The sequence below is a fragment of the Sciurus vulgaris genome (genome assembly GCF_902686455.1).
Source record: "Sciurus vulgaris genome assembly, chromosome: 1".
Classification (NCBI taxonomy): Eukaryota; Metazoa; Chordata; class Mammalia; order Rodentia; family Sciuridae; genus Sciurus; species Sciurus vulgaris.
This window is the reverse complement of record NC_136461.1, coordinates 88,040,286-88,054,761: the sequence shown is the minus strand read 5'-3', so window position 1 is coordinate 88,054,761 and position 14,476 is coordinate 88,040,286. Positions and strand designations below refer to the sequence as shown.

The 14,476-nt window shown below is 36.6% G+C and overlaps 1 protein-coding gene across 1 annotated transcript in view; it reads right to left on the bottom strand.

The window, feature by feature from the left end:
- Window positions 1–14,476, bottom strand: part of LOC306639399 (uncharacterized protein) — an 829,262-nt gene that overhangs the window by 415,548 nt on the left and 399,238 nt on the right. The gene's annotated exons all lie outside the window — the stretch shown is intronic.

Here is a 14,476-nt window from a genome sequence, read left to right as displayed (position 1 = left end):
TCAGAGGGGGCCACTGAGCCAATAAAAATTATATGGAAATCACAAAAGGCTGTTTGGATACCTCAGTGGCCCCTCAATGTTCAAAAGTTACAAGCAGCCAGATAGTAAGACAACAACTGGCCTTAGGCCATCTACAACCTACCACGTCTCCTTTCAATACACCTATCTTTATAATTAAAAACAAATCAGGAAAGTGGCGACTCCTCCAAGATCTTAGAGCAATTAATAATCAAATGGTAGTAATGGGAGCAGCTCAATCCGGCCTCCCTCAATTGTCTGCTATTCTGAAGGATTGGAGAATTATAGTTTTAGACATAAAAGATTGCTTCTTTTCTATACCACTTCATAAAGAAGATACCTGCAGATTTGCTTTTACTGTACCAGCTACTAACCAAGAAGGACCTGATCAAAGATATGAATGGACAGTATTGCCACAAGGCATGGCCAACAGCCCCACTATGTGTCAGGTCTGTGTAGACAAAGCTTTACAACCTATTAGAAAACCTGATAAAGACCTAAAGATCTATCGTTATATGGATGATGTCTTATTAGCTCATCCTGATCAAGACAAACTTTTCAGAGTATGTGATCAGCTGATCAAAAATCTTCTTCGATTCGGACTAGAGATAGCAGAGGATAAATTACAGAGTTCTTGCCCCATTACCTACCTTGGTGCCATTATTGACAAAACCTTAATACGACCCCAAAAGGTTACCTTTAGGATGGATAGATTAAAAACATTAAATGATTTCCAGAAACTTTTGGGAGATATAAACTGGGTAAGACCATACTTAAAATTAACAACTGAATACCTTGGACCATTATTTGATATTCTTAAGGGAAGTGGTGATCCCGCCTCACCCCAGAAAATTACCACAGAATCTAGAAAAGCATTGTGTAAGGTAGAAGATGCCATTACTAAGGCACATTTAGATTGGGTAGATATGACTAAGCCTATATTGCTGATAATCATAGCCACCATAGGAAGTCCTACAGGAGTGTTCTGGCAACAGGACCTACTTATTGGATCCATCTTCACTATAGCCAAAAGATAACTCTAGTGAGTTATCCAGAATCAGTGGGAAAGTTAATAAAAAAGGCAATAATTAATGCTATAGGAATTTTTGGCATTGTTCCAAAAAACATTATCACTCCTTATAAACCAGAAACTATAATTGAACTCGTACAAGAATCAGAAGTATGGGCTACCATTATATGTAATTATAATCCAAATTTTAATAACCACTATCCTGGGGACCCGATGATCCAAATGTTCGTCAGACACCCATTCATATTTCCTGAGGTCACTAGAAAAGATCCCATACCAAATGGCTTTTCTGATGGGTCCAGTAATGGAACAGCTGCTATAGTCATGCCAACAGAGACATTTACTTTTCTTTATCCTTCACAGTCTGCCCAGAACATAGAGCTTCTAGCCATTTGTCAAATTTTCCAAATGTTCCCAAATCAGCCATTTAATCTGTTCTCTGACAGCAAATATATATAGTCAATGCTCTGAATATCATAGAATTTGTACCAAAAATATCCTCAGCATCTACCATTCATTCCTCATTATCTACAATTCAAAAGTTAATTTGGAACCGTAAGGAGCCATTTTTTGTTGGACATATTAGGGTTCATACTGGGTTACCAGGACCTCTCAGTATGGGTAATGCTTTAGCAGACTTAGCTACTAGAGACGTACATATTTTTTCCACATTCTTAGAAGCAGAAAATTTTCATAAAAACTTCCATGTTAACACTAACACTCTTCAAAAACGTTTTAGATTAACTAAGGAACAAGCTAGAACTATTGTCAAAAATTGTCAACGTTGTGTCACTTATCTCCCAGTACCTCAAAATGGTGTTAACCCTACAGGATTACAAGCCAATCATATATGGCAAATGGCTGTTACTCATATCCCAGAATTTGGAAAGATTAGATACATGCATGTGTCCATAGATACTTATTCAGGATTTATTATGGCCTCCTTACAGTCAGGTGAAAAAACAAGATATTGTAAATCACTGCCTATATACCTTTACTAATCTGGGCATTCCAAAAACAATAAAAACAGACAATGGTCCAGGCTATACATCCTTAACCTTTAAACAGTTTTGTTCTACATATATATATATATATATCATGTCACAGGTATTCCTTATAACCCCCAGGGACAAGGAATTATCGAAAGAGCTCATCTAATCATTAAGACCTTATTAATAAAACAAAAAGGGGGAATAGGGGAGTCATATCCACCTAAGAACAGATTATCAATAGCCCTTTTTACCCTAAATTTTTTTGAATTTGGATAAATCAGGAAAATCAGCAGCGGATCGACATGCTGCAGTTGACACTGACATAAAGCCACAAGCTTTATGGAAAGATGTTGTAACAGGAGAATGGAAAGAACCTTCCCCAGTCTTGATGTGGGGAAGAGGGCATGTGTGTGTATTTCCACATGAAGAGCAGATGCCAATTTGGATTCCAGAAAGGCTAGTCCGAGCAGTTAAGACGGTTCGGCAAGATGCAGCCAAGCCCTCTGGGTAACCTGCTGCTACTGATGATGGTGGTGAGTTTCGTCCAGGGTGAACAGTTCTGGACAATAGTCAGTGTACTGCCTTGACTGGTTCCAGTCTCTCAAGGTGGTGCAATCTTTCCTCAGTTCTTTTCCACTAATTAATCTACTGGCAAGTTACCCTTAGGTACACACCACCATTGGTCTCCAAGTTTGCCCTGAATTTATCACTAGAGAATGCATTATGCCTCGCCTTTGGCAGTGGCACACCTTGTGTGCAGTTGATCAATCGTACTTTGACAGATATTACCTTAAATGAAGAAAACAACTCCAATACAAATGTCGCTGGTTATATGCCCAAAGCTATTAATAATATCCATTTGGTCCTTATGCGGGCCTAAGGCATGTATGGATATAAGCCCCTGACTTTTGTAAAAGGAGGGTCTATAAGTAAAGGAAAGTGCACTGATCAAAAGGTTAATGGTGTTAATACTGAAATATGTATAGAGAGTGAAACAATTACTTTTTCATATACTCCTGTGTGCCTAACTCTCCCTTTCCATTTTATGACTTCTAATGAGAACTTCTGTAGACAAGTTATTTTCGCAGATCACACAACAATGGACAGATGGATTCGACCAGCTGTAACAAGTCTTTGACGGCAGATCCTCGCCATGAATGCCACTAAGGTGGAGGTCAAACCGGGAAGGCTTATCACGGGAGCATTAGATAAACTAACACAATTTGGCACCAAATTTGGGGGACTCTTAAGTCCCACACTAATAAGCTTGGGTATGCTTGTGTTAATTCTATTCTACATCTACAAACGCTTCAAAGCCAGTCAACAGGCTCATAATGTGATAATAAAATAGGCCAAGGCCGCCCTTGAAGCGGGATAATCTCCCAGTATATGGCTTAGTATGCTGGATCAGAAGTCAAAGACGGGTAACCACAGGAAAACGCTGTACCAACCTAAGACAGAAGGGCCAACCCTGCTTTGGTATCCTTTGATGATGGGTAAGGACAGGATGTTAATTCCCGGGACCTAAGACAGACACGATCCCTGCCAGCTTCCTTTCCGTTTCATATAAGGAAGGGGGAGATGTTGGGGGCTATGCCATGTGGACTGTGCAGGGATGGCGCCTGGCAGCCAGCCAGCGGTTGCTTTGATCACATCTGAGGTGAGAAGGTTGATTAACATAAGCACACCCAGGTGATTTGTCATTGGCCGTATCAAATTAAGTCCATGCACACAACGTGCACAGATGTTCCCAAGTGCTCCTGATCATGCCTGCTCGTTTTGACCTTTACCATGATTGGGCAGCTAGCTCCTTGCCTAATCTTTGCATAATTGGCATCAGCCCTACCCTTCACCTCCTGGGGGGGATATAAGCCGGCTCTCCTCAAGCGCCAGGGTTCAAGGTTCAAGGTTCGAGGCCCCAGGTTCAAGGTTGGAGGTTCCAGGTTTGAGGTTCCCGGGTTTGCTGATTCATCAATAAACCATTCCAAATTCAAGAGCCTCGCTACTCATTTGTCTCCCGTGCCAAATTAACTCAGCTGGATGGTGTCACATTCATAGTAAATTTCTAATTATGGTGGGAGAAAAAGACATAAGACTAAAGACTGAGGTTTCTTTTTGGCCCAATCTTTCACAATGAATGAAGTAGAAAACAATGCGATGAATTGTTTTGCTTTTTTAAAGCTTCCTTGCAAAAGTGACTAATGTGTTTCCACTTTCACTTCTTCAGAAAGATTAAAATGAGTAGATGTACCTAATTTCAAATGGGGATTTGAAGGTAAATGTAAGTTTTCTCTTTGCCTGGAGAGCAAACTAGAACATTTATGATAAAGGGTCAGGTTCTATGTACTTAAACCTTAAATTCCATTCTGTTTCTGTTTTTATCATAATATTTTTTAGGAATATAATTTGAAAGTCAGTAATAGGAATGAGGATAAGAACTTTTTTCTTCTTTTTTCTTTTCCATCTTCAATCAATCAAATAAAGCATGTTGTCAACAGCCTTCACCACTGATAACTCCTCATGCATGCTCAGGGAATGGTTGACTCATAATTGAATTATATTTTCACATAAGCAACATTTTATTTTCACCTGAGCAACATTATAACTATGGAAGGTGGAAACTTTCACGTTTTAAAAATATTTTTAGATGTTAATAGACCTTTATTTTATTCATTTATTTTTATGTGGTGCAGAAAATCAAACCCAGTGCCTCACATATGCTAGACAAGTGCTCTACCACTGATCTACAATCCCAGCCTAAATCTTTCACTTTTGCAGTCTAAGCATTATCATTCTTGTGAACAAAGGACTCTTGATAATATTGCGTCCAGTCTGTGGCTGTTTACTACCAGAAAATTAGGAAGTAAAAGTGATCAGTTACTAATTCAATTGTATGTATTTTCAAAATTATATTCACCTTTAAATACACATTAATTTCAATTATATTTTAAAATTTAATACCTGAAAATGTCATCTATGTAACTTGGATTTAACAAAAAATAATAAATTTCAAAAGTGAGAACAAGTTTTGAAATAAATTGAATCTAGAATTTCTCTTCCTTATTGTTATTTTAGGCATTTTGATAGAGAAAATGCAACGTGTGACATTCTTCATGATTATTTATATTATAATAAATATTAACTTCATGGAAAACTAGTTCTGATGTTATGGATTTTTTTGGTTAAATGTCATCTGTTACTAAAATTTTTGAAAATTAGAATATAGTTCCTCATTTAGAGTCATCACACTGCCATTGAACTAAGTAAAATTGGCTTCATTTAAGATATTATTCTTAAATTAAAATTGCATACATAAGAGTCAACTGAAGCATAATCATTTTACTTGTAGTTAAAAATGCAATAGATGCTGAATAATTTCTGTTAAGAGACAGCATGAAATTGAAGGTTATTTGTGGGAGTAACAGCATTATTTTTTAAACAATATTTAGGAGAAATCCTAATTTGTAGATCAATGTTTAAAAATTTTAGTCATGAAGTATGCCAATGCTAGTTTTAGATCTTCCCCAAAAGAAAAATAAAATAATCCCCCCCAAAATACATTTAATCTCTAGTAATTACACAGTTCATGATGTTTCAGAAAAAAAAAAAAATGTTAACTTTGGTACTAGATACTGCACCCTAGGAGAATTTTGCCAGCACTCCTGACAAAGTAGCCACTTGCATCCTATGGTACAATGAATATATGTTCTAATCTAGGAGTGAATTTCAGTGTTTCAAAGGTTTTTGATTTTTCGTTTCCTCCAAAATTTAACAATATCAAAGCAGTGTCAGAGTCTAACAAGAATGCTGTTTGATGTTCACAGTTTTCAAAAATACATTTTTCCATCAAGTGGAACAATGTTTTTGGTCATACAAAAGTTATGCCATGTAGAAGACTGTGATAGGACTTTGAGGTTCAAATAGCAAAATGCAAAACTTAGTACAAGAGAATAGTACTAATATGCATTATGGGCATATTTAAAATAATTTTATAGTGGATCATTTCATTTATTGGAGAGCATTTTGACCAGTAAGTAATATGAATAGATGCCTTATTAGCCAAGTTGCACAGACCAAACATACTATTTTTTCTTCCAGTTTTATTCAATTTCCTTACATACATTATTTCTTTCTCTAATAAGTTAGGGATCACATCTGTTATGTGTATAAAAGGAAACTGCATCTTAGGCAAATTAGACATATTTGAGTAAATTGATTTATTTATTCAGGCATAGTTAAATTATTTATCTAGTCAGGATTTTGAATTTTAACTGGCATAATAATCATACATGTTTATGGGGTAGAGAATGAAACTTACATGTATACAATATATGATGGTCAAATCAGTCTAATTAGCATATTCATTACCTCAAGTACTTATTAATTGAGCTGAGAACATTCACAGTCTTACAGCTATTGTGAAATATCCATGAAATTTTGATGCTTTGATGACTTATGCCCTATGTGCCCTGCATGCAGGGTATGGTGCCAGGTGCTGAAAAATCCTGGCAATGGTCTAAATCTGGTAAACAGCAATACAAAAATCATGAACAAAGAAACTCTTTCTCAGATACCAAAGCACCCTATGTATTATGAAGAATAGGTTAAGTTGAAGTTTCAGTTTAGAATAACTCTGCTTAAACCATAGCCATCTTTGAAATCTATTAAAAATCTCAATAGCCCACATCCCACTTTGATGAACCAAACTGAAGATTTTGTGCTTCTGACCAGTGGAATGTGTTCTTTCTATTTTGAATCCTTTGATCTTATTATCATGGGTTATGGTATTTTGGGACTGAGTTAGCCTGTCATAGTGTTACTTTGATAAAGGTGTTACTCCTGTAACACTAAAATTGCTTGCCCTCTCCCATATGGTTAGTCACAAACCATCACTGTGGTCACTGTTATGAAACCAGAGGTGTGAAGGATTCACTGAAGCGCAGGGACCCTTGAGGACAACAAGATCTCTTCTGAATCAATGTAAATGGACTGTTCCAATGTGGAACTACGAACCTGTCAAAAGGTACAAACACAATTTTATATTAAAATAAAAATATATTGCATTATAAAAGGCAATTTCTATGAATATGACGGCTAAATAACTGTTATTCCTAGGTTGAGGAATTGTGACAAACAGCTGCAGCATTTTTGATAATGTGCTTGACACATAAACAATGCCATGATATGAAGCAAAACATATTTTTTAAAGTATCAAAATAACAAATGCTTTAATATAATACAGATTTTAATGCATCATAAAAGGAGTGATGTGATAATATATTTAACTAAAGAGTTTAGCAGTGGGAGTAAAAGTCAATTAAGGTCAGACTCATTAACATTTAATTTCATTTGAACCTTTGTTGCTTGTAATTGTACAGTTTCTTAACTTTATCCTTTATCCTCACTAATAATTCAAGTGAGAATTAAATATTTCATGGATGACAGTTTTTCTTTATGAAACTCTCACAGACAAATCTTCCATTTAATGAAGAAGCGCCAACTAATTTAAGAGAACATGAGCTAGTAGGGAATTAGATCCTTTTACTTGGTAAGATTCAAGTGACTTGAGATAATTGAAGGAAAATGCAATTTTTGACATATGCCAGTGGTTTAGTGCACATGGAATAAAGAATATCTGTAGTTTAGAAACAGGGAGAAACCAGTAGATTTGAAGTAAATCTAAGATTTGTAGACATCTGTAAGATGGCCTGACATTCCCTTGGAACTGGGTTATTTTAAAGCTGGAAATTGAAAAATATTGGAGAAACAAAGCATAACAGTAATTGTATGAAAATTATATAGAGAATGATAGCATTACTGTATTACTCTAGCAATTTGATCAAGAAAACCATGTTCCCATATTCCATAGACAAAATGGTATTATTTGGGACTTATTGAAAAACTAATTATAACAAATGTAAGCACACAGAAGAGTCCAGGAATAGGGATGTGGTTCCGTGATCAGAGTGCTTGCCTAGCATGGAGGGTCCTATCCCCAGCATTTAAAAAAAAAAAAAAGGTTAAAACTTAACATTAAACAGACTGATGTCACCATTGAAAAGGATAGAGTTTTTGTTTCTTTGTGTATTGTGAACTGCAGACATTCTGGACAGAAAAGATCTGCTCTGAAGTCTCTTATGATATGATGTTATGTTATATCTGTCCCTCCACAGCATATTTATTGCTCTTGATAATTTTCAGGTAAGTCTGTTCTGAAGTTTGAAGATCAAAAACTCAGATTGGTTATTCTATACAGATAACCAATATTTTATTTTTCTGAGTACATTATTTTTGTGATCTACAAATTTATATGTTTAGATCAAATATATTATTAATATTAAAATTTCTGTATTTACTCTCTTTTTCCTTTGATATTTTCCATTCCCCTGGGTCTTCCATTGGAATGAATATTTTTTTATTTTTATTTTTTATTGATATCTTAAAGTACAAAGACATTCCAAGAGAACTATTTTAATAGTCACCATTAAAATTTTCAATATAAATATATAAACATGGTAAAGTTAATGACACAAATACAGAGTTTTATATGCATACTTCAAAAATACAATGACTCGGGGACTTCCAAGATGGCGGACTAGAGGGTGACTGCATCTCCTGTCACTCCAGAATTCAGAATTCAAGAAGGGGAGGTATTGAGAGACTAGGACCAACATAGAGCCGCCCCTCCCACCGTTGAAGCTCCGCCTGGGCGGCAGGCCGAGACCAGGACCGCTTCTTGGAGCAGGGCAGGGCAGCGAGAGACTTCCCCAAGCAGCCCTGCTCTCTCTGGCAGCAGGCTTGATCCACAGCCAGCTTCTCGGAGCAGGCCCACCCACTGACAGCTTTTCCGCACAGAACCAACTCTAAGCCCCAGACCCAGCAGCAGCCCTGGCCCACAGGCGGCTTCTCAGACCAGGGCAGGGCAGCAAGAGACTTCCCCAAGCAGTCCTGCTATCTCCGACAGCAGGTGTAATGTACAGCCTGCTCCTTGGAGCAGGCCCGCCCAGTGGAGCTTTCCCGCACAGAGCCAAACCAAAGTCCTGGACCCAGTGGTGGGCCCCAGCATGCAGGCAGCTTCTGGGACCAAGGCAGGATAGAGAGAGGCTTTCCCCGAGCAGCCTGGCTCCCTCAGGCGGGGGCAGGCCCTGTCTATAGCCAGGTTCTGGGAGTAGGACCACACAGTGAGAGGATTTCCACACAGAACAAGTCCCCAGTCCTGGACCCAGTAGCGGGCTAAGGGCAGCTTTCTTCAGAAGCACTGCTTTATCAAGTTCCTTCAAGCCTTCAGGCTACTGAAGGCTGGGAGGTGATATACTGGAAATCTACAGGGACACTATAAGCCAATAGAGGAAATCTGCAATATCTCAGAGTCCCATTGATATCTGACCAATATGAGAAGACAAGGGAAGAAAATGTCCCAAAAAAAAAACCTAGATACTGTATCAATAAAACCAAAGACAGCACAGCAGAAGAAATGTCAGAAAAGGAGTTCAGAATGTACATAATTAAAACAATCAGGGAAGCAAATGAGGAGATGAAAGAGCAAATGCAGGCATTTAAGGAAGAGATGAAAGAGCAAATGCAGGCATTAAATGATTGCACCAATCAACAGTTAAAAGAGCAAAACGGGAAGCAAGAGATCATTTTATTAAAGAGTTAGAGATACTGAAAAAAAACTGAACAGAAATCTGTGAAATGAAGGAAACAATAAACCAAGTTAAAAACTCCATAGAAAGCATAACCAATAGGATAGAACACCTGGAAGACAGAACCTCAGACATTGAAGACAAAATATTTAATCTTGAAAACAAAATTGACCAAACAGAGAAGATGGTAAGAAATCATGAACATAATCTACAAGAATTATGGGATATCATGAAAAGAACAAATTTAAGAATTATTGGGAATGAAGAAGGATTAGAGAAATAAACTAAAAAATGAACAATCTATTCAATGAAATAATATCAGATTATTTCCCAGATATGAAGAAAGAAATGGAAAACCAGGCACAAGAGGCTTACCGGACTCCAAATATACAAAATTACAACGGACCCACACCAAGGTACATTATTATGAAAATACCTATCATACAAAATAAAGAAAGAATTTTAAAGGCTGTGAGAGAAAAGAATCAAATTACATTCAGGGGGAAACCAAGAAAAATATCAGCAGATTTTTCAAATCCAGACCCTAAAAGCAAGAAGGGCCTGGAAAAACAATTACCAAGCCCTGAAAGAAAACGGATGCCAACCAAGAATCTTACACCCAGCAACTTACTTTCAGATTTGAGGATGAAATAAAATCCTTCCATGATAAACGAAAGCTAAAAGAATTTACAAAAAGAAAGCCGGCATTACAGAACATTCTCAGCAAAATATTCCATGAGGAAGAGATGAAAAACAACTACGCAAATCAGCAAAGGGAGGAACTAGCCTAAAGGAATAGTCAAACAAAGGAGAAACCAAATCATGTCAAAAACCAAAAATGATCAAATGACTGGGAATACAAATCATATCACAATAATAAACCTGAATGTTAATGGCCTGAACTCATCAATCAAAAGACATAGACTGGCAGATTGGATGAAAAAGAAAACTCCAACAATTTGCTGCCTGCAAGAGACTCATCTCATAGAAAGAGATACCCACAGACTAAAGGCGAAAGGATGGGAAAAAACATACCATGCACATGGACACAGCAAAAAAGGTGGAGTATCCATCCTCATATCAGATAATGTGGACTTTCAGCCAAAACTAGTCAGAAGGGATAAAGAAGGACATTACATACTGTTTAAGGGAAGCATAAATCAGCAAGACATAACAATCATGAATATCTATGCCCCAAACATTGGCTCATCTGTGTACATCAAACAAATCCTTCTCAATTCCAGAAATCAAATAGACCACAACACAATAATACTAGGCAATTTTAACATGCCTCTCTCACCACTGGATAGATCTTCCAAACAAAAATTGAATAAAGAAACCATAGATCTCAATAACAAAATTAACAATTTAGACTTAACAGACATATATAGAATATAGTATCCAACAAAGAATGAATACACTTTCTTCTCAGCAGCACATGGATCCTTCTCTAAAATGGACCATATTTTATGCCACAAAGCTACTATTAGCAAATACAAGAAGATAGAGATGCTACCTTGTATTCTATCAGATCATAATGGATTGAAATTAGAAATAAATGTCAGAATAAAAAAACAGAAACTTCTACAATACCTGGAGATTAAATAATACACTATTGCATGATGAATGGATAACAGAAGACATCAGGAGGGAAATAAAAAAAATCCTAGAAGTAAACGAGAACAAAGACATATCATATCAAAATCTTTGGGACACTATTAAAGCAGTACTTAGAGGAAGATTTATTTCATGAAGCACATTCAACAAAAGAAGTAAAAATCAACAAATAAACGACTTAACACTACAGCTCAAAACCGTAGAAAAAGAAGAGCAGACCAACACCAAATGTAGTAGAAGACAGGAAATAGTTAAAATCAGAGCCGAAATCAACCCAATTGAAACAAAAGAAACAATCGAAAAAATTAACAAAATAAATAGTTGGTTCTTTGAAAAAATAAACAAAATTGATAAACCCTTAGCCACACTAACAAAGAGAAAGAGGGAGAAAAATCAAATTACTAAAATCGGAATGAACAAGGAAATAGCACAACAGACACGAGTGAAATACAAAACATAATTAGAAGCTATTTTGAAAATCTATACTCCAACAAAACAGAAAACTTCGAAGACATCAACAAGTTTCTAGAGACATATGAATTACCTAAACTGAACGAGGAGGACATACACAATGTAAATAAATCAATTTCAAGCAATGAAATAGAAGAGGTCATCAAAAGCCTACCAACAAAGAAAAGTCCGGGACCAGATGGGTTCTCAGCTGAGTTCTACAGAACCTTTAAAGAAGAGCTCATTCCAATACTTCTCAAAGTATTCCATAAAATAAGAGAGGAGGGAACCCTCCCGAACTCATTCTATGAAGCCAATATCACACTTATACCCAAACCAGACAGAGACACATGGAGGAAAGAAAATTTTAGACCAATATCCTTAATGAACATAGACGCAAAAATTCTTAACAAAATTTTAGCAAATCGCATACAAAAATATATTTAAAAGATCAAGCGTGTTTTATCCCAGGGATGCAAGGTTGGTTGAACATCCGGAAATCAATAAATGTTATTCACCATATCAACAGATTTAAAGTTAAGAATCACATGATTATTTCAATAGATGCAGAAAAAGTATTCAATAAATTACAGCATCCCTTCATGCTCAAAACACTAGAAAAAATAGGAATAGTGGGAACATTCCTTAATATTCTAAAGGCCATCTATACTAAGCCCATGGCCAATATCATTCTAAATGCAAAAAACTGAAAGTATTATCCCTAACAACTGGAACAAGGCAGGGGTGCCCTCTTTCACCACTTCTATTCAACATAGTCCTTGAATCTCTAGCCAGAGCAATTAGACAAACCAAGGAAATTAAAGGGATATGAATAGGAAAAGAAGAACTCAAACTATCCTTATTTGCTGATGATATGATTATATACTTAGAGGAACCAGGAAATTCCACCAGAAAACTTTAAGAACTCATAAGTGAATTCAGTAAAGTGCAGGTTACAAGATCAAGGCTCATAAATCCAATGCTTTTCTACATACAAGCAATGAATCTTCAGATAGAGAAGTTAGGAAAACTACCCCATTCACAATAGCCTCAAAAAAAAATAAAGTACTTGGGAAACAATCTCACAAAAGAAGTGAACGACCTCTACAATGAGAACTACAGAACACTAAAGAAAGAAATTAAAGAAAACCTTTGAAGATGGAAAGATCTCCCATGTTCTTGGATAGGAAGAATTAATATTGTCAAAATGGCCATACTACCAAAAGTGCTATACAGATTCAATGCAATTCCAATTAAAATCCCAATGATGTACCTTACAGAAATACAGCAAGCAATTATGAAATTCATCTGGAAGAATAAGAAACCCAGAATAGCTAAAGCAATCCTTATCAGAAAGAGCGAAGCAGGGAGTATCGCAATATCAGATTTTCAACTCTACTACAAAGCAATAGTAACAAAAATGGCATGGTATTGGTACCAAAATAGACAGGTCGATCAATGGTACAGAATAGAGGACAAGGACACAAACCCAAATAAATACAATTTTCTCATATTAGACAAAGGGGCCAAACATATGCAATGGAGAAAAGATAGCCTCTTCAACAAATGGTGCTGGGAAAACTGGAAAACCATATGCAACAGAATGAAACTAAACCCATATCTCTCACCCTGCACAAAACTCAACTCAAAATGGATCAAGGACCTCAGAATCAGACCAGAGACCCTGCAAATTATCGAAGAAAAAGTAGGTCCAAATCTTCAACATGTCTGCTTAGGATCAGTCTTCCTTAACAGGACTCCCAAAGCACAAGATAAAAGCAAGATTCAACAACTGGGATAGATTCAAACTAAAAAGCTTTCTCTCAGCAAAGGAAACTATCAGTAATGTGAAGAGAGAGCCTACAGAGTAGGAGAAAATCTTTGCCACTCATACTTCAGATAGAGCACTAATTTCCAGAATCTATAAAGAACTCAAAAAACTCTACACCAAGAATACAAATAATCCAATCAACAAATGGTCTAAGGAAATAGACACTTCACAGAAGAAGATGTACAAGCAATCAACAGATATATGAAAAAATGTTCACCATCTTTAGTAAAAAGAAAAATGCAAATCAAAACTACACTATGATTTCATCTCACCCCAATTAGAATGGCGATTATCAAGAATACAAACAACAGGTGTTGGAGAGGATGTGGGGAAAAATGTACACTCATATATTGCTGGTGGGGCTGCAAATTAGTGCAGCCACTCTGGAAAGCAGTGTGGAGATTCCTTAGAAAACTTGGAATGGAACCACTATTTGACCCAGCTATCCCACTCCTTGGTCTATACCCAAAGGACTTAAAATCAGCATACTACAGAGATACAGCCACATCAATGTTCATAGCTGCTCAATTCACAATAGCCAGATTGTGGAACCAACCTACATGTCCTTCAATTGATGAGTGGATAAAGAAACTGTGGTATATATATATATATATACAATGGAATATTACTCTGCGATAAAGAACGATAAAATTATGGCATTTGAAGGCGAATGGATGAAATTGGAGACCATCATGCTAAGTGAGATAAGCCAAACTCAAAAAACTAAAGGACAAATGATCTCGCTGATAAGTGGATGATGACACATAAGCGGGAGGGTGGGAGGAGTAAGTGTTAGGGTTAGTGTTAGGGTTAGGGAGGGGGTCAAGAATGGAGGAAGAAAGGACTGTTTAGAGGGAAAAGAAGGGTGGGAGGGGTGGGGGGAAGGGAAAAA